At 30.1% G+C, this 20,393-nt stretch overlaps 1 protein-coding gene across 2 annotated transcripts in view; it reads right to left on the bottom strand.

Moving 5' to 3' along the window:
* The window catches only part of LOC107446800 (probable G-protein coupled receptor No18), a 116,311-nt gene that overhangs the window by 38,581 nt on the left and 57,337 nt on the right, over positions 1-20,393 (bottom strand). Inside the window, exon 2 of one of the 2 annotated variants that reach the window (XM_016061569.3) lies at positions 1,994-2,079. The exons of the other annotated variant lie outside the window; for it this stretch is intronic. The gene's annotated coding sequence lies outside the window, so the exon portion shown is untranslated. The remainder of the gene's footprint in view (positions 1-1,993; positions 2,080-20,393) is intronic. 2 annotated transcript variants of the gene reach the window in all.

The following is a 20,393-nucleotide window of genomic DNA, read 5'->3' as shown; positions in this document are numbered from 1 at the left end:
TGGGGGGGGGAACTCATAGAGAAGGCCAGAGCCCACTCAGGGCTGTCATGCCAGTGAAGAAGAAAAGCTTCTGTTTAATACCTTTCTACTATAATGAGGGTTATGCAAAAGCATGCATGTGCATTATAAATATCAAACAGTTTTCTTTGTTTGTACTATGTATAGCAACCTACCTCTATACCAAATATTTTTGTTAATTGGTCATCTATTAGAGGAATAATCATCAAATATGAAAAAACAAATTTGAACATCCTTGCAGCTTCCCAAACACGTTTCGGTATTTAAATAATTTTGGTTTTCACTGATACTGGTAGAAGTTTTGTAAAAAAAAAAAAATATGGCATCATTCCAGATTTACAAAAAAATTATGGATCCATCTAGGAAAGAAAATAAATTAATAAATTCATCAGATAATAATCAATAACAGTGGTTCCCAATTTATTTCGGCTACGGAGCCCTAAATAACAAACTTTACTTTCAGTGGAACCCCGACTTTCTAAATAAAGTTTATTAAGATAATTGCGAATGCTATAACCTATTAATTTAAAAAATATTTAATTCGAGGAAGAAAGATTTTTCATCGTTTTATCCTTTAATAAATTAGATTTTATGTCCAACATAATTATAAATTTTTTTCCGCTATATCTAGTCTAGATATGAATTTGTTTTTGGTGTCTATACATAAACTAACAATGAATAAAATAAGCTCAATTATAGTTTACTTCGAAATGAAAACTTGAAAGAACTGCTATAAACGTTGTAAATGGGAACATATTTTTTTATTAAAGAATTCATTTATTTTATGTTGATTTGGAAAACCGTGGTAGGAAATATTAATAAAATATTTTATTATAATTAGGAAAAGAAGTATCTTTATCTTTTAATAATTTTTTCAATATATTGTTGCTATTAATAATATATTTTCTATTAAAATAGGCCATTTTTATTGCATTGGCATTTTACTTGAAACAATTTCATAAGGGCAATCAAATATAATAAGAGGTTCCAAAACTCATATTTGGTTCTAAAAAGTTCTACTAACGGAACCCCTTTAACTCGTCCACGGAACCCTTGGGTTTTGAGGAACCCCTTTTACTTGTTCACGGAGTCCGCTGGTTTCACGGAACACCATTTGAGAACCACTGATCAATAAAAAATACAATAAAAATTAGCATCGACCTAATTTTGATTTTATTGATTTGTCAACGCATCTCTAATGTTAGGGTATTAACTAATTTGGGTAATTGTATGATGAAATTATGATATCGATCTAAATTGAAAAACTATGTACAGTACTTATCGGATTTTTCTACAACTGTGTATTGTGCATCCAGTTTGAAAAATAATGCCTTGTTACTTTTACGAAACGTTTAAGTTTTTGATTTGAGTTGTTATAATTTGGTTTATCAAATAAAATTTAAAATTTAAAAACTATGAATAATTTTTTCTTATCATTTAGTTGATATGTTTATTTATTAATATTTTTATTTATTTGATTATAATTTTTATAATTTTATTTAATTGAAAAAAATGCATTTATTTTTAAAGGTGTCATATTTACAGCCTAAATAATAATTTACAGAACTTCATCAACAGATGAATTAATTAAAATAAGAGTTCATGGCATGATTAATATCTTCTTGCTTTTTATTTATCTAGATATAGCTTAATTTATTGAATACCAAGACCTCTCTTCTTTGGTTCGTGCATTGAAACAGGAATACCTATTGTTTTAAAATCAGTACACAAATAGAGTGTCCTGACAGCAGACAGCAAGAAAAATAGTTTTATCGTTTACTGAATGTTGGAAAAACTTTTTAATTTGACACTTTATCATGATTTGTTTGCTAGTTCATGAAAATTCGAGACCAAAAGATTTAACTTTTATCATAAACATGATTACAGTTGCTAAAATTATTATCTATACTTATTTATGTTTCATAATTGAATCATATTTTTTTCCAGTTAAACTGTATCAAAAATGCTTTCTTACTTGCAGGCAGTCGTAGATGTCCATTTATTCAACAATGCTGTTCAATTTTTGCACAAAGGTTTCAGGCATTTAAATAGTTCGAAAACCTAAAAGCAAAATAATAGTTTCTTGTTAAATAAGCATTGTTTAATTCAACCTCTGTTTGACTTTTATTTATTCTATTAATGTCTGTTTTAATAAAGTATTGAAAAAACAAAAATCAGTAAATATCATATATCATAAAGAGTGTTCTTCAAAATTATAGATAATGGAATATTTTAAGTTTCAGAAATTGGAATCATAAATTTGATAGTTTTACTGAGGCTGTAACACGAGTTTCGAAAATGTCGATGTCTTTCAGGAATTTTCCGTTTTCGTTCTACAAAATTTACTTTTTAACAACGTTAGTTCAAAATTTACTTTTTAACAACGTTCAATTGCTAAATTGCAGAAGTCTATTTTTACCATTTTGACAAGAACTAAGAAATTTTATTTATACAAAAAAACGATACTAGTCAGTACTTAGTTTTTCTTTTTACCAATTTGAACTTAAGAAGTAGAACTTTAAATTCATTTTCTGAAGCAATATCTTTTCACATTTTTTCAATTCTAAAAAGTTATATTTCATGAGCTTAAAAATAACTCCATGATATTCGTAATATAAATATTTAAAAATTTGCTTTCAATTCATTTTCTAGAATTAGCTAATTTTATTTTGAACTTGGTTTAAAATTTCTTCAGAAAAATAAATTCAGCGAATTTCAATCTCAGAGAGTATTATCTCTGAGCTTTAATATTATCTCTGACCAAACTTAAATTTGAATAATTCTGTAATTCAAATTTAAGTTTGGATAAATTCAATAAAATGCAATGATATCTTTAATATTAAAGAATAATATTTCCAGTTATATCAAAATATTCACAACATAGCTTTTTTTTCTTTAAATTTTTCTTTAACTGACACATAGAAAAGCTGTAACAAACTTTGTGTGTTTTTTTAATGGCATAATAGAATTTAAAAAAAAATGTACATGCATTTTCATAAAAAAGTTTCAAAAATGTTCTACAAGACTTGAGTTCATCTCTTTTTCAAAAATATTTTACCTTTACTACATAAATTTAAGCGTGTTAAAAATTTTTCAGAAAACTAAAATAAAAACGTTATTGAATTCAACATTTATTTGATTTGTGGTGCAAGTTTAATTTTTAACAAAACATATGCAAAAACAGAAGTCAGAGAGTGTTTTCCATAATCCGATTTCAAAAGTTTGCGCTTCAAAGCATTAATAATAAAATATTTCGCGTTTCAGGAATTGGAATTTTAAGTTGGTAGCTCTGAAGAGAACTCGAGATTGAGTTTCGGGAACTTCTATGACATTCCTGGAATTTTCTATTTGTGTCTTACACTGAAAATATTCGAAGAAATATCGCGAGGAATGGAAATAGTGATGCAGAAAACATGACTTTGATATTCATATTTCAATCAATATTCCCTATTCGCTCGCCCTGGTTATATTGATTTCTTCAACCTTTGATTGTCCGTTATTTTGCGTACGACGAAGACTTCTTTTTTTCAAATATTAGATGAGAACATTATTTTGGCCTTTCCCTGTCCCAATAAAAGCCACGTTTCTTTTTGAAGCTAAAAAATAACTCTTTAAAATATGTATTAAAATTTTAGCAGTATATTAGAAAATACTTTAAACCTAGCAATGATACAAAAAATCTCATTCCAGTGTCTAAGTCAAAAATCTTAATGGTCCCATAAATTTTTTTGATGGTTCATGTAGATTTCAGTGTGGTTCATGATGGTCCAACATCATTTGATGTTGGAACAACATTTTCCATTGGAAAAACATTTTCCATTGGAAAAACATTTTCCATAACTGTTTGTCTAAGATAGGTACTCTGACCGCCACTAAGTCTGCGGCAGTCTGGTGCTATGGAAACAAGAAGAGGGCATTTTAGGGAGGGTAGCTTCGATGAAGAGGTCTCCTTTTCTCTCGCCGAAACCAGTCCTAAAGAGGGACCCCTCACCCCTACTCAAAATAATCATACCTCGTTACCATAGTCACCGCCACAGCTCCAGACGAATGTCTGGCAGAGTATCTATCTTAGACAAACAGTACATGCTCATGGTATTTGATATGCCAACAAACTTCCATCATTCCATGATGGAAAATGCTACTTTGTTACTATGATGGTTAACCATCAAGAGAAGTTTGACTCTCATGAACCAACAATCCGTGATGGTTCCAACTATACATTTGATGGCTTAATGGGAATTCTTGTTGGTTCTCAGGATTATACCATCAGAATAATTATGTTTTTTTTATGTTAGACCATCATAAATCAGTCCGAATTCCTACATCGGGATGGTGGATGTTCATGATCGTTCCAACATTTGATTTCTAAGATACTATAACGGAAATTCTTGATGGTTCAACATGAAAAAACCATCGAAACAAGTGTCCATTCTTATGTTGAACCATCATAAATCAGTCCGAATTCCTACATTGAGGTGATGGTTACTTATGTTGGTTACCATCAATAAATATAATGGTTCCTGATGGAATTATTGATGGTTACCATCAAGATTATGTTGGTCCATCAATGGAAAAATCATCAAAAATGTTGACTTAGGTAACAATTTAAAACTCTTAAAAGCATCTTAATTCTTCAATAGCCTAATAGTGCTGCAATTTTGTGTGTGTAATAACTTATTAATTAGAAATTCTGTTAAATTTGTAATGATTTAGTGCAATTAACTTAGTTTAATCCAAAAATGCAAATTCTATCCATTTTACATAAGAACCTAGCCTTACTTGATAGACTAAAAATCAATTTTTTAAGCTATTCAAGATAATAACATTGATATTTATTTTGTACCTTCGACTTGATATTTACAATGCTCTGTTAAATTTCCAGATTGTTGTTGTTTAAATATTAAATAAGTAACATCAGAATGCAAACATTTTCGAAAATGATGAATCCCTCGAACTGTTTATTTCCTGAAACAAAATATTTAATTGAGGGAAATCTGCAGCTCGTTTGAATTCTTATATCACGTTTGATAAAGAAAGAAAAATTTAACCTAAATGTCATAAATAGCAGATAGAGACCAAAAACAGCTATAAAGAATAACATTTCATTAATTAAAAATCATTATTTTAAACTTCTTCAAAAATATAGCCTCAAAAACTTTTTTCTCTCAAACATTAAGAACTTGTCTACCTCTTAACCCAACTCTTTCCTCAATTTTTTTTCAGATATTAATTACGACGAAAATATTTATTTTGAAACAATGAATGAATAAAAACAGCATAATATTCCTCTCGTATCATACAAAGGTGGCAATCTCTTGAGGCGAAAGTAATTAATTTTTTTTAGATATACTTTAAATTTGTATTAATCTAGGAAATACTGTTCACTATATGCTTAACCATATGCAGGCTTAACCATAACTTAATTATGGAAGGGTCCAACAGAATTTTTTTTTTACAATGCCTTAACAGTTTCCAATCCTAGAATCGCGTTACAGTATTTTAATATTTAAATGGAATAATAGTGCCTTAAGTATCTTAATTTGGCAGTGGAATAACAGTACAGAAATCCTGCAATGGCTTAATAGTTGAAAATGGTGTTAATCCCTGTAATGGCGTAAATAAGGGAAATACCGTTTATCCTTTAATGGCTTAACTGTTGACACAAATTCTGAAATGGCTTTTCAGTTGGAGGTATTTTTAAAGGCATGATGGTTAAATGCATTGAACTTGGTTTAATTAAGAATGGGGTGCTTTATTTCTCTCTTAGGAAAAAAAACATGAACAGCCTTTTATATCCAAAACAATTTTCAAACTTTTGCAAGAGAATGATAAAGATATTAATTTCTGGGTATCGGTTCTGTTAATTCCGCTTATTTTATTTTATTGCCGTCGTTGAACAGCCGAGCCATTGTTTGGGTTTGCAACTACTACTGTTCAACTCCGTACCCTTGTAAGTTGAACCCAATCCAGACAACACGGGAACTCTTGGACGAAGAAGTAGGAGAAATTTGCCTTCGTATGGGACTTTTTTAGCTCGTATTTGTGTTACATGGTGAGGAAAAACCCCGAAAACTTCCCATGGTTAGCCTGATTCCACTTCCAACTTGCACTGACTGCAGTGCTGATGTGAAATATTTTCAGTGGTAGGCGGATGATGGGACGGAAACCCTGGAAACTTCTTATTGTTAGCCTGGCGGCAAGGGGACTCTAACCCATGATCCACTTACCACTAAGGATATTTTACGTCAGGACTATGGTCAGTGTAAGCCAGATGTGGAATTCGTATTGACCAGCCATCCCTATGACTCGAACCCGGAACCTCATTGGAAGGAAAATGCTCTATACCCCGAGCCATCACTACTCAATTTCACTTATTTTTAGCGTCCCGCAGTGGACTGATCGTTAAGACACGGTTCCCAGCAGATCACCGAAGTCAAGCATCACTGGCTACGGTCAGTGTGCGGGTGGGTGACCACTTGGATCAGTCTGCGTAGGGACCGAGGGTGTGCGGTATTGGTCCTCGTTAAACTGTGCTACCGTAAAGTGCTCGACTTCGCGCGCAGGTCGTCGGGCTACCGAAGCGGGGGTGCCATCCCCTCCGCAGAGGATCAAAATTGTGATGGCATGTCTTCGGATCATCCTCCGGGATGTTTCCCAGACCGTCGCCAATAGCCCATTGTGCAGCTCTAGTGCGACGTAAATTAACAACAACAACAACAACACTTATTTTTAGCAAACAGTTAATTATTGTGCAACACTTCATCAATAAATGTGGCTTCTTATCACGTGTCTCACATGACTTATCACGTGTCTTTTGCTTACTATTCATTTATTTATTTTTTTCGTAATTATGTACATGTCCAATTTTTTTTACTAAACGCTTAAAATTTTGTCCGATCTAAAAGCTTTGATTAAATAAATAAATAAAATTGAGTGCCAGTAAAAATAAGACCACGTTTTTACCGCTCAAGTTCAATTTCTTAAACCTATAACAACACAAACAATGTTATTAAACCCTTAATTGTGCAATACAATTTGCAATACGATACGGTGTTTATAATTTAATATCTCAATACCGAAACAATTGCCTGTCGTTCAATCTTTTTCATATGGGTATTTTGTTGTTTTCGATATTAATAATAAAATAGTCTATTTCTGTTTTTGAACTTTTTTGATGAAATAATAGTATATTAATTGAAAATAACTGCCTCTAGATAAATATTATATTTGATGTTTGATATTTTAATTTTTTTCTTGAGTTAGCAATCTTTTAATTTTTTTATAACAAAATTACGTCTTTAGTTATAAAAGTGACAAAGATTAGTAAAGTTAAAATATATCGAACATGATGAAAACAGTTTTTTTTCTTCAAAATATTTATCAACCACTTCAAAAATTTATTTAACGACTAAATGAAGCAAAATAATATGTTATTAAATAAGAAAAAAAAGATGTGTAGTCTTACAATATTCAGAGCAGTCCATATTTTGGATTCCACAAAGATGATGGGGTATACTTTGCACTAAGTAGACTGAAGCAAAAGCCAGTGTGAATTAGGCACAGATAAATTACAGAAATAGACACAGTATAGTTTCAGTTCTGAATCAATGTCTTAACACCCCCAAAAAAAGAATAATAATAAAAATTCCAGGAGCTGTGGAAGGCTCTTATACAAACGAAAGTATATTTTTTCCATTTCTTGAATTTACCTGTGTGTTTAAATCATTTGTATTCTTTTTAGTTTTTATTTAAGATGAAATCTTGAAACAGTCATCAGCATTTTTATAAAAAGTTTTCCCTGAATCTATATACCTGAATCAAATAGGTTTTTTTTAAAATTTCTGAGTATGAATCAAGCTGAATTTAAGACGGAAATCCTCAAATCACCTTTTTCCTTATTTTTTGCTGATTTTCTTTTTGAATTCATTAGTATTTACTTTTATACTAAAACAAAATAATTAGTGGCAATCGATATTTATCTGAGGCATTAAAGCAGCTGGGAAACTTCATTAACTGTAAAATAAATGAAACTATAATAATTCTTACGATACACAAAAAAAAAATTGTGAATACATAAAGACCTTAATTAAATCGATTAATTATGTTACAAGGTAAAAAACCGTGGATAAAATTTCTTAAAAAATTTTTCTTCTTTAGTTATTAAACACCATGTTTCGTACGAACTCCACTTTGAAGCAAGTCCATAATTAGTCCATTATGTTAATTATCAATGAAAGTGGAAGTTCTTTTTTTTTCTTTATTGATATATGTAAGTAGTTTTATCTTCAGTGTAAACATAGTTAAAATAGTTTGATTTTTGCTTGAAAGATCATGTCAAAGGTTATGAACCTTAGTCCAGAGGATAAATTAAGTAAAATATTTAAAGTTTTTGCCGAACTAAAAAAAATAATTTATCGATAAATACAGCATGGGAATACTCATCCCTGCTCGCTGCGTTCGAAAATTCCCAGAACAGCTCTCGCAGCTCCTTTTTAGATTGCTTCGCACTTCGTGTTCGTTGTTGTTCATTTACGTCGCACTAGAGCTGCACAATGGGCTATTGGCGACGGTCTGGGAAACATCCCTGAGGATGATCCGAAGGCGTGCCATCGCAATTTTGATCCTCTACAGAGGGGATGGCACCCCCGCTACGGTAGCCCGAGGACCTGCACGCGAAGTCGAGCACCACTTCGTGTTCGATTCGCTCGCTCATTTAATACTTATGTACTTTTTACTAGCTTGATATGTACACTGTAAGGAATTTCAGATAAATTTACAGTAAAAAGTACTCGTACCCTGAGTGCCTTGATATATTTACACTGTAAGGAATTTAAGATAAATTTACAGTAAAAAGAACTCGTACCCTGAGTGCCTTGATATGTACAGTGTAAGGAATTTCAGATAAATTTACAGTAAAACGTACTCGTGCCCTGAGTGCCTTGATATATTTACACTGTAAGGTATTTCAGATAAATATACAGCAAAAAGGACTCGTACCCTGAGTGCTTTGATATGTACTCTGTAAGGGATTTCAGATAAATTTACAGTAAAAGTACTCGTACCTTGAGTGCCGGTACCCTGATTGCCTTGATATGTACACTGTAAGGAATTTCAGATAAATTTGCAGTAAAAAGTACTCGTACCCTGAGTGCCGGTACAATTTACCATGAAATTTTTCGAAACAGAAAAAATCTGATATGCCGTAATTTTTATATTAGTAATCATTATAAAATGAGTGAATCACTGAAATTAAATAAATAGTATCGTAAAGATTGCATTATAAAATTTTTCGGGAAAATGGATTTTACGAGAAAAATAGATTTTGCAATAAAATGGAATTTACTGCAAAATGGATTTTAAATATACACTCAGGATGCCAATACTTTTTATCGTAACTTTATCCTCAATTTTTTGCAGAGTGTATAACACTATTTTTGAAAAGAACTTTCTTTCTAAGTTCTTTGGTTTTCATTTCGGAAAATATTTTGATTAATGGTTGAATTGAAACATTAAACTTCCAATTTTCGGTAAGATGATAATATCACATGCCAGCAAATTTTAAAATATTATTTGCAGATATTCTTAAAACGCTGATCTGCTTCTTCCTTATTAACTTTAAGACCATTAGCATTTTCTATCTCATATTTCAAATTCTCTTGTTTCTTTCCCATTAATAATCATTAGCCTTTTAGTTTTTTTTAAAAGTGTATTTCTTGTAATGACGAAATCTTATTATCAGACAAGGAGGTACATTTCTGCAATGTGCTTTTAGAAAAAAAAATTTAGAGGATTTCTTTGATCACAAAAGTTTGGAAATTCTTTTTCTCCCATATTAGGTAATAGTTATTAAAAAACTATAACGATAAGTTTGGTATACTCATCATTATATACACATATTGAAAAACTTATATGAAATAAAAAAAAACGAACAAAAATGTTAAACTAAGAAAGAAAAAAGTTCATTCAACGTTCTATGTTTTGAAATAAAAAGAAAATAATCGTGGCAATTTAATTATAGATAACTCATTATTGTTTATCATAATTTTAACTTTGCTTTTAACATTTTTAAACTTTGCACGGCTTACACGCAATTATGTAAAACACGTATCATGTAATAAATAATCATTATATGTATCAAAAAATTCTAATATAATAACAGACGTAATAAAATTAATAATTAATAAAATTAATAATTAATAATATTTTAATATAATTTAATATTGCATTATATTCTAAGAAACTAGGTAACAGACATATCTGTAAATATTCTTTCTATGTAGTGATATAAATAATAAATAATAGTAGTAATTTCAGTATATAATTCACTATTACATATTCTGGATAATATGAAAATATCATACAATATAATAAGCAATGATTGCTTTATTTAAAAATGTCAGAAAATTTTCAGGTATTGGCAGATGCTTTATTGAACAACTTTCATAAATGCCATCTCAAAAATGTCTGATCATTACATTCATATTTATAATTCAATGGGGAAACTGAAGGAGAATGTTTTCTAATATTTGAGAGAGAGAGAGGGAGAGAATGAAAACATGGAAAAAAATATAAAGAATTTTAATGAAAGAAAAGAAGAAAAAAGATAACTGAAATATAATATTGTAAAAAAAATTTTAAAAATTTAAAGAAAAGTAAAAATAAATAAAAAGCAGGAAAACAAAATAAGGAAAAGCTGTAATCTCATCATCAGTTTACACGACGGAATCCGCAAAAAAGTGCTTTCTAATATTGTATTAACATAGCCAAAGCAAACTATATCAATATAATCTCACACTATAGTATTGATATATTTTGATTTGGCTAAATTATTATGTGACATATTCGAACTAGGCTTAATAGAACTGAAGAGTAAAGAAATTATACATTATAAAACTATTTAAAACAGTGGATAGATGCTTAAAAACTAAAATATAAATATCTTTACTGCGCAACTCAAAACATGCATTCAAGTTTTAACGGCGATTTTCTGCTTTTAGCAAATATATAAAAGCTTTGGACACTACAAACCCTCACCAACTAGTATTCAAATGCAAGAATGCATATACGATACCTAAATTTCGCCAACATTGTTGTTTTCGGAAGTGAAAATATTTAATGCACGGAGTGAAAGGTGATCTTGGTGTGAATAATTATTAAAGTTTCAGATTTATTTACATCCTTTAAATTGTGAAAGTTGTTGTTGTTCTCGCAAGTCACTTAGGAAATGGGTGCGATTTCTCCTGTTTTTCTTCAGTGGCGCCATCTGTGGCCAAGAATTTGAGGTCTGCCGCACCCATACATTACACCAGTTTATAGGGCAAAACTATTCTTACATCCATTCATTCATCCACAGATCGTAATTTTGACCTGAACCAGAGAACGATGAATCTCCAATTCTGTACCCCAGAAGTGCAATTTTTATTTATTTATGGGAATGTGGGGGACTTTGTGACACAACAGAATTAACGTGCTCCAGTCACCATTTACTACTCGTTCAGTCGTCAGCCGGCGGGATTCGAATTCCCGTTCTCTCAAATGTGATTCCAGCGCCCAGCCAACCGGGCTATTCCGGCCTTTAAGTTATAAATGAAAGCTCGATTTGATGTTAATGTGGCGTTACCTCCTTTACACAATTTCTTTTGTCAACATCAAATTTGGATAGATAGTACACCATAGTGTTTGCACTGCCTATAACGAAACATTAAAAGAATAATTTTATGCATCTGATTGATTACTCATATACTTTAAAATAGTCATTTTATTAAAAGCCTTTTTAAGGTACTTCATTTTAAGCTGTCAACTTTCATTATTACATACAGTTTTATAGTTTTTATTACTTATCGATTCAAAAATAGTCGTAAGAAAATAACATTTTAACCTTAAAGTTTTAAACTTATTTTATCTAAATACACGAAATTTGTTTAGAAGAGAAGGTCTTTAATAATAATGCACATCCAAACATATTTGAATGTCTTATGTTCAAAACTTTCGTTGCCAAAACTTGCTTGCGAAATTATTTTTTTTCTTTATTTTTTCCGCTAAAATGAACTCCAACACTTAACTTAAAAATTGATATTAAACAGATGTTGAAGATAATTTACTAAAAGTAAATTTTTAATTTTATTTTTACGAGGCTAACTGTATTTGTATCTCTGGGGAGAGCAAATTAAATTGCTTACATTTTAGTTTTATTGAAACTTGGTTAGAAACTAAACTTTGAGTATATGTATTTTTTTCGCTCCAGCTTGGATATCTTAAATTATTAGTTTTGTTGAAGTCAATATATTGAGCCATAAAAAGATGCTAAAATACTTTAGTTAATATTCTTGTCACGCTGCATTAATATTTCAGGCATATTTAATTTAATTTTACTTTTTTTCCTCTTTTAAAACAAGCTGTATTTTTGATGTTTCAAGAAAGGTTCTCCTGTCTTTGATTTAATTTCAGTTTCAATTTATTCCCTTTTGAAAAACAAGTTTTTTTTAAAAAAAATTGATCCAATCATTTAATCAATGGCAGTTGTAATTCATGTTTTCCTTTGTTGACTATCAATTTTTATTTCAAGTCTATAAATATAATTCTCACATACCCTTGAGTTATAGCCCAAAAAAGACATTGTCTAAAATCATTGTTTTATTTGATCCGATTTCAAAATGAAAGCAACCCATCTATAACAGACCCTGAACATCAGACCAAGTTTTAGGGCTTGTGGCTATATCAATGTTCAACTCAGTACCTTATTAATTTCTAATCTAACCCTGAAGAGAAGGCAACTCTTGAATAAAGCATTGGGACAAACTAGCCTTCATGGACTGCTTTTTGATGGAAATTGCACACATTAGCGCTACATGAAGAAGAAAATATCGAAATCATCCCACGAAAAGTCTGATGGCAAGGGACTTCTAACACATATCAGTTTACCACTAATATATTCTTTTAATTCAGCGCTGTGGTCGGCGCGAGCTGGTAGCAATAAATAACGTAAATAAGCTTAACAACATTCTTAATTGAATTGCGTGAATAGAAATGGTTTTATTCTTGCTAACTATATTTCAAAAAAGCTAAAAAGAAAATAACCTTCCAATAAATCTTCAAAAAAATTATGCATATGATTTAGTAGCTATCATAAGCATATATAAATCATAAGCATATAGGAAATGACATAAACGCGCAGGAAAATTAGAAAAAAAGTCCCTTTATTAGCTTTTCCAACAAAATAGTTAGTGGGACTGATGTTCTTTTGGCCTACAACAAATCAATTGTTATTCAAGATTCCGCCACGAAAAATTAGTCATAATTAAGCTCATATAAATCTACGGTTATTCTAATATNACAATACGATATGTACGGAAAAACGAAACAAGCAGGAACGAATGATGGATCAAGGTTCAACTTTATGTAAAATATATATATATATATATAATTGCAGAAATCATAAAAGGATTTAAGGATTTTTGTAATGATCACCTCTATGAGTATTGTTGTTTATCCCGGGACAAGTTTTGGCACTTTTAATGCTGCTTCATCAAAAATATCTCCAGTTGAAGACGAATCATGGGTTAGAGCTCCATTAAGATCGAGCTAATCGTGCATGGTTTTTCTAGATTTATTACACTAAGAAGAAAAATCTAATAAAAACTAGGATAATATTTTAAAATTTGCCGTGTTTCTGTCTCTATTAGCACAAAAAAAGCTAGGTGATTTTTTAACATAGCACTTTTGAAATGATATGGGAAAAATTTGGAATGAAATGTAATTTTGTGACATGTATTAAAATTTGGTAATTTTATCATGATACCTAGGAGCATGGCATGAAAACCATTTATTTGGTAAAATTTACTTTAAAGATTTGTATTTTTTATTAAATGTGTAGTAATAAGAACTATAATTTTGTATGCTAGAATTTCCGGTATGCCGTTACCTTATATGAACAGAAAAATTATTAAATGAATGGTTAAAATACCATATATGTTGGTATTATTAATCAGAATTATGTTTTATCATACAAGAAATGTCATTACCATACATTACGGTAATTTTACCAGAATTTTTTTCTCCATTCATCTATCTAGCACAAATGGGAGTTAGCTCCATCAAAAAGACCTCAATCAATGCAAGTTTTTTCCAATGCTTGATACAGGAGTATCTTTGCCTCCACTGTTGGGTTCAAATTTACATTGTTACTGAGTCATGACTATGAAATTGCAACAATGAAATAGCTGCAAATCCAACTATATGAAATGACTATACAACACCGGTGATTAAACAAGATAAAGTAAAAAAGAAATTAAAATTTTCAGTGATATGCAGTCTTTTCCATAGTCAAACGCTTACGCTAATTAGATTAACATTTTGCCTATTTGGTATTTAAGGTATAAAAAAACATTGCATTACTTCTGAGTAGAGTGCCTTCACAAAGTTCCTCACTAATTCTAAAAAGAAAAATACTAAACGAAAATAATAAACTGTGGTAATCATATAAGAATTTTACTCTGCTAGTTCTTAATTCACTTAATTCCACTGACACCACACGTTTTCTAAATAAAGAGCAGGAACAGAGTCAGATTTAATTAGCAAGACCAAATACACAGTACTTGATGGAACTTTGTCTGCATACCAAGAGGAATACTTTCCTACTTAATTCTGTAGACTTTAAGAAAGGTTCGTTTCCCCAGTGGGTCGTTGCGAAAAAGTTTGCATTCGAAATGTTTGTGGCATTTCATTCAGGAAATACGGAGAAGTTTTCTCATTTTTAACGCAAAATGCTTCGTTTGGTTTTTCCAGTTACTTGGTTTCATTAGATTACATTCGATTCGATGCCTGAATGAGAAATACTCGAATAATAACAATGTTAGTAAGTCGTGCTTTGAAATACGTAATTAATATTTGTTTTGCAAAGTTATTTAATGAAACTAATATTTGCAAACTGTCAGGATCTTTAAAAAAACAAACACTTTACATGGAACAGTTTTAAAAATTTACAAAAAATGCATATTTTTCCATGAATAATTTAGGGGTACATTTTGAGGCATTTTAAAGCTTCAAATGCCTCCATTCAGCCTGTGAATATCGAACAGTATTATTTAATCTGTAACTTAAATGATTTTGTGACTTTATGGATTAATTTGATTGGTAAATGGTTTAGTTTTGGTAACTGTTTTACCTGTTACTTAACAGGTAAATATAAACATGCAATAAAATGTCAAATATAAATAAAGTTTAGTGTTCCCTGGAGGTAAATGCTTACTTAATATGTTGTTTCAAGGGAACAGATAAAATGCAAAATGCATAAAGACTGGATTAATTTAATTTCTGATGGTTATTTTATTCACACAGAGTATTTACGTAGAACAATAAAATCTTTCCTTCCAAATTTTTATTTTATATTTCAGCTTTATTATTCATAAATAATTATTTCAGTCATAGTTTTGATTACTCCTGTTTATTTCTGTCTTACATATGACATATACGACTATAAATACGACGAAAAAAAATCTACATTAATACAATGCTGAAAAGCATATATGCAGTAATTAAAAGTAATACTTTTTCGCTATATTTACTTTTTTATTAATTAAAAAGCATTAATGATGCTTGTCACTCAGAAAAATTTATATTCTAATAACAACATACAAAATAAACATTTAACAAACGGTCCCCTTAATATACACATAGTATCTATAATGACTGCATTATGCGAATTTTTCTTAGCATTTCAAATTATTTTTTTACACTCAGCATTTATGGAGAAACATTAAAATTTTTCCTTGATTCCAAATTTTAATCTTAGATTTAAACTCTATTTTTCATTAAAAAATTATTTCAGTAATTGTTTACTCTTGTGGATTTCAATAAGCCTTATGACAAAATCTATTATAAATAGAGAAACGAAAAATCAACACATAAATTGTTGGAAATCATATATACCGTAATTAATATGCTGTTTTATGCTGTAATATGGTGGTATGTTATGCTATATGTAATGTTATATACTGTAATGTTATGCTGTAATATTTCCAGATTTTATCTTCCATTAGTATAAAAGGATTAATGGTGGATGTCACTCAGAAAAATTTGTTTGCTATTTATTACTGAAATAAGCTCTAGATAAAACAAGAATGGTGAGAAAGTAAAGTGCTTCAATTAAATCGCAATTTACTTTACTAAATGTACTTTACTAAATGTACTGAAATTAGTATCTAAGTAAATTGTTTAACTGAAATAAGACAAATAGCCGAATGATTACTTCATAAATTCTACAAAAGAAATGAATTAATGAAAGCAATAAACTCATTGTTGAACTAGTAGTTAAGCTTTTCACCATAGCGCGGCACTGATCTTAATTGGGCGAGATAGTTGCCATTTTGCCATGCTTAGGGAGAAAAAAAAATTTGAATCGGTATTCAACTTAGAAGTGTAGTTAATTCAATAGAAAAATATAGATAAAATTATGGATCGAAGTCCCTCATTACCTACACGTTAAAAGCACTCTCGCAAAATCACAGTTTCATAATAACCTAATGAAAGAAAAACATTCTAAATCGTTTTCATTTTTAAAACAAGAGGTTGCTATAGTTACCTCTAATTTATTTTAAATCGTCTGCGTCAGTCAAAACATGTCATGATTTTGTCATTCACCTACTTCGTAACAAATAAGCTTAATAACAAAACTAGTTCGGAAAGTCAAGAGTTTTAATTAATTCAATAAACATTATCTGTCTTTAATACATATTAAGCAAATGGCTTCCATGAATATCGAACAATCTTTAATCTTTCTAGATAATTGTGGCTGTGGAATTCTTTTATTTTTCTACATCCAGCTATTCAAATTAAATTCTCTCGCATATAATCTCATATTTTAGGTTTAACTTCTTGACATTTTAATTATTTCAGTAATCTCTGCCATTGCGACTTATGAAATTATAGGATTGGAGTTAATTAAATTGGAAATAGATGTATGCAGTAGCATACTGATTTCTAGCAATTAAATATCCGGACTTAATTTTGTTTAAGCATTTCCAAAAAGTTTGAGAGTTAAATGTGTCACAGTCTGTCAATTTTATAATAATATAATTCCGGGTAATTCGATATAAGCGTTAGGAAGATATTTTAAACAAATATTTCATTCACTGTAGAGTTTGACATCGTCGTTCAATTAAAAATTTAAAAATCTCTATAATATTCGATTCGCGATCGCAACGAACTATAGGGGGCGTTGTTGTATGAGACGCTTACCTGCGATTTCCATATGAACCGTCATTCAGTTACTCTGGAGACGTCGTTAATGTAGCGTGTAGCATTGCAACGTTCCTTCTTTAATGTGGCTTATTAAATTTAAAAAAGAAANGAATGTTGCAATATATATACAGAGAGAGAGAATTAGACGACTCCTCACAAATTGGTTTAAGAGTTATTTAGCATCTTGTGATAAATTTGTTATGAAAGAGTTTCTCCAGTCAGGGTCTTTTAGTTTGGCCACTCGGACCTTACTGTTACTGGCAGTTACACCTGTTCCGTATTTTATTCAAAGATTCTGAAAAAGAATGGGTTGCTATAAAACGTAATCAACGTCATCCAAATGGAAAAATTAAACCAAGTTGATTCGTTTTAACTGATGTCATATAGACTATAGGCAGGGGGAAGACTAAACTGCCGTGCAATTGAAAAATCAACTCTAGAGACAAAAAATTTAAAATTGAGATTTTTATATAATTGGCATCTTTGCATGGTAAGCTACATATGTCAAAAAATAGTTTTTCAAAATAAATTTTGTTTATCAGTTTTTTGAAGTTCTATTTTAGCGTCATAGCATTAGCAATCGAAGTAATATAGTTGTCTAGACGCTTTTTACGGAATCAGTCGTGAAGCACTTGCGTTGTTCTTTCCAATTGTACGGCAGTATAGGCTAAATGATTCTAAGTGAGGTCAATTGGGTACTTGCACTTCAGGAAAAAGACCACGGATGCCCACACATTTCACCTATGACGTCAGCGCAAGATGACAGTTTATAAGCAAGGTGGCTAGTTAAAGTTGAGTAAAGTTTCTCCGCATAAGTCTGAATAATAATTAACGTGAAGTTAAATCAATGCAGAGCCGTATCTCACATCGAGTTTGTTGAAATGTATTTCTTTTTCATTAGTGCCTTTTGCTTAACTTAGATTTAATATTTAATTTATGTATTTTATTGTAACAGTGATATGTTTTTGATTTGGTACCTGGCAACTTCAATGCATAATTAGTCTGTTTATGTTCTACAAGTCTTCGTTCCTGTCCTTGTTTTAAGTAAGAAATATATAGCAAAATAATTGAAATCTTAGTGAAAGAATCTTTTTGTAAGAATACAGAATGAGTCACTTATGATGAATTATGCTTGATGGGATTGGTTTACTCGAAATATAATGCAAAAAAAAACAGTTATAACAACCAATTAGAATCGAGATACCTCCTCTACGTCACTTGCAGGTATCCCATTCAGATCGATAAAACAAAATACTGATATTAAATAGAACTTATAGAATGTAAAACAAAGACACTTGCAACAATTGTTCCAAATAATGTCTGGAAACAAAATATTTGTAACTATTAAAATAATCCACTGATTGTTAATATAAAATGCTGGTAGTAACTGGAATTGGCGGAGTGTTTAAAAAATAAAATGATGGTGGCAATTTGAAAGGATGGTATGTTTAAATAAAATACTTGTATTGAAGAGCAGGAATAAAATTAAATATGTTAGTAACAGTTTGATCGACCCATTTCAGAAATATTTAAGTTTTTAGAAAATTGAATTTGATTTTAAAACTGGTTCATAATTGGTTCATGATTTGAAAATTGGTACAAATGCGGAATTCGATAGTTTCTTAATTTCAATAAGAATGCTTAGTAAGAATTCGAAAATTTAATTTTCCCTTCTAGGCATATTGATGCCGCTTTAAATTTCTTTCACGCTTGAAAATAATAAAAATAGCGAGGACAAAATTTGCACACAGCATATAAAATGGAAGAAAAAGTCCTGCCTTGTAGAAATCATCATATTTTCAATAAAAATATAACTATGAAATGCTAATATGCAAATTTTAAATAAAAAATAATTTAAAAATGGAATGTTTGAAATTCCTTGGATAGAAATTTAAAATAATAGTATAAAAATACTTGAGATAAAGCTAGATATAGAAAAGTTGCCATTCAAATAAAATATTCAGAGTAAATATTTCATGAAAAAAAAGCGAAAATAACCTCCAAGATTTTTTGTAATTCAAATTTTGTAATATAAAATAATAATAAAATAAGTTCCGATTGCATTTTCTACTCTAACGCCAGAATTTCAGCACCGGGATCAGGCGAGAAATGTTCCTATTGAGAAAGAGATTATATATTTAACTTTAAATTAAGCGAACATTAACAACCACTTTAATTCAAAAAGAAAGACCTTCAATTAAAAATCTCGAATTCAGTACGTCATAAATTTTCCTCAAAGTTTTATTTTCATATTTCAAAGATGAGGAAAGTACTTCAAAGGACAGTACTTCAAAGGACAGAACGACACTAAACTAAACTGTATATTATTTAAAACTTTATTATGCTGACTGAACTAAATAATTAAATATTTATAATTCGATTATTAAAGATTCAAATTCGTTCATAAATTCATTATCGTGGATTCGTGGCATCCATGATAGGCGCTAAATTCGTGGCAACTATCGTAGCTTATTGTAGATCGATAAATGCCAATTGTGTTGGTCTATTGCGGTGGTTCAACGGAACATTTGTTTCAACAAAATAAAAGCAATACCTGAAATATTTGCTCTTACAGTTATTTTTTGTGAACTGGGATAGCCTGGTTGGCAGGACACTGGACTCATGTTTGCGAGAATGGAGTTCGAATCTAGCCAGTCGAAGACACGCCATGTAGTAAATGGTGACTGGTGCGCGTTAAATCTGTCGTGTTACAGTGTCCTCCATGTTCTCATATCAAATTAGACAAAAAGGCTTTTCTCCTTTTTTTCCCCTGACGAATAAAATTAAATATATTGTAAAAACATAATAATGAGAAAAAAAATTACTTTTAATTATCAATGTTCTTAAATCTTCATATATATGGAGCGCAAGAAATTTTGTCTGACATCCGGCAAACAGATAAGTACCTATATATCCCGAAGAATATTTTTCCCTGATAAAAGAAAACACCCTTATCTAAATATTTATCTTACGAAGATAAATACAAGTTATTTTTCTTGTCACACTTTCCCAGTTTCACTAAAGATAATAACAACTTTAAGATACATATTTCTTTAAGAACTGCTAGAGAAAGAACTGCGAAATTCTAACATGCTCTTAATATAAAGAAATCCACCCTTAAGACTAGTCTGTCATAG

The sequence above is a fragment of the Parasteatoda tepidariorum genome, chromosome 1 (assembly GCF_043381705.1).
Source record: "Parasteatoda tepidariorum isolate YZ-2023 chromosome 1, CAS_Ptep_4.0, whole genome shotgun sequence".
NCBI classification, from domain to species: domain Eukaryota; kingdom Metazoa; phylum Arthropoda; class Arachnida; order Araneae; family Theridiidae; genus Parasteatoda; species Parasteatoda tepidariorum.
This window is presented reverse-complemented; position numbering and strand designations above follow the sequence as displayed.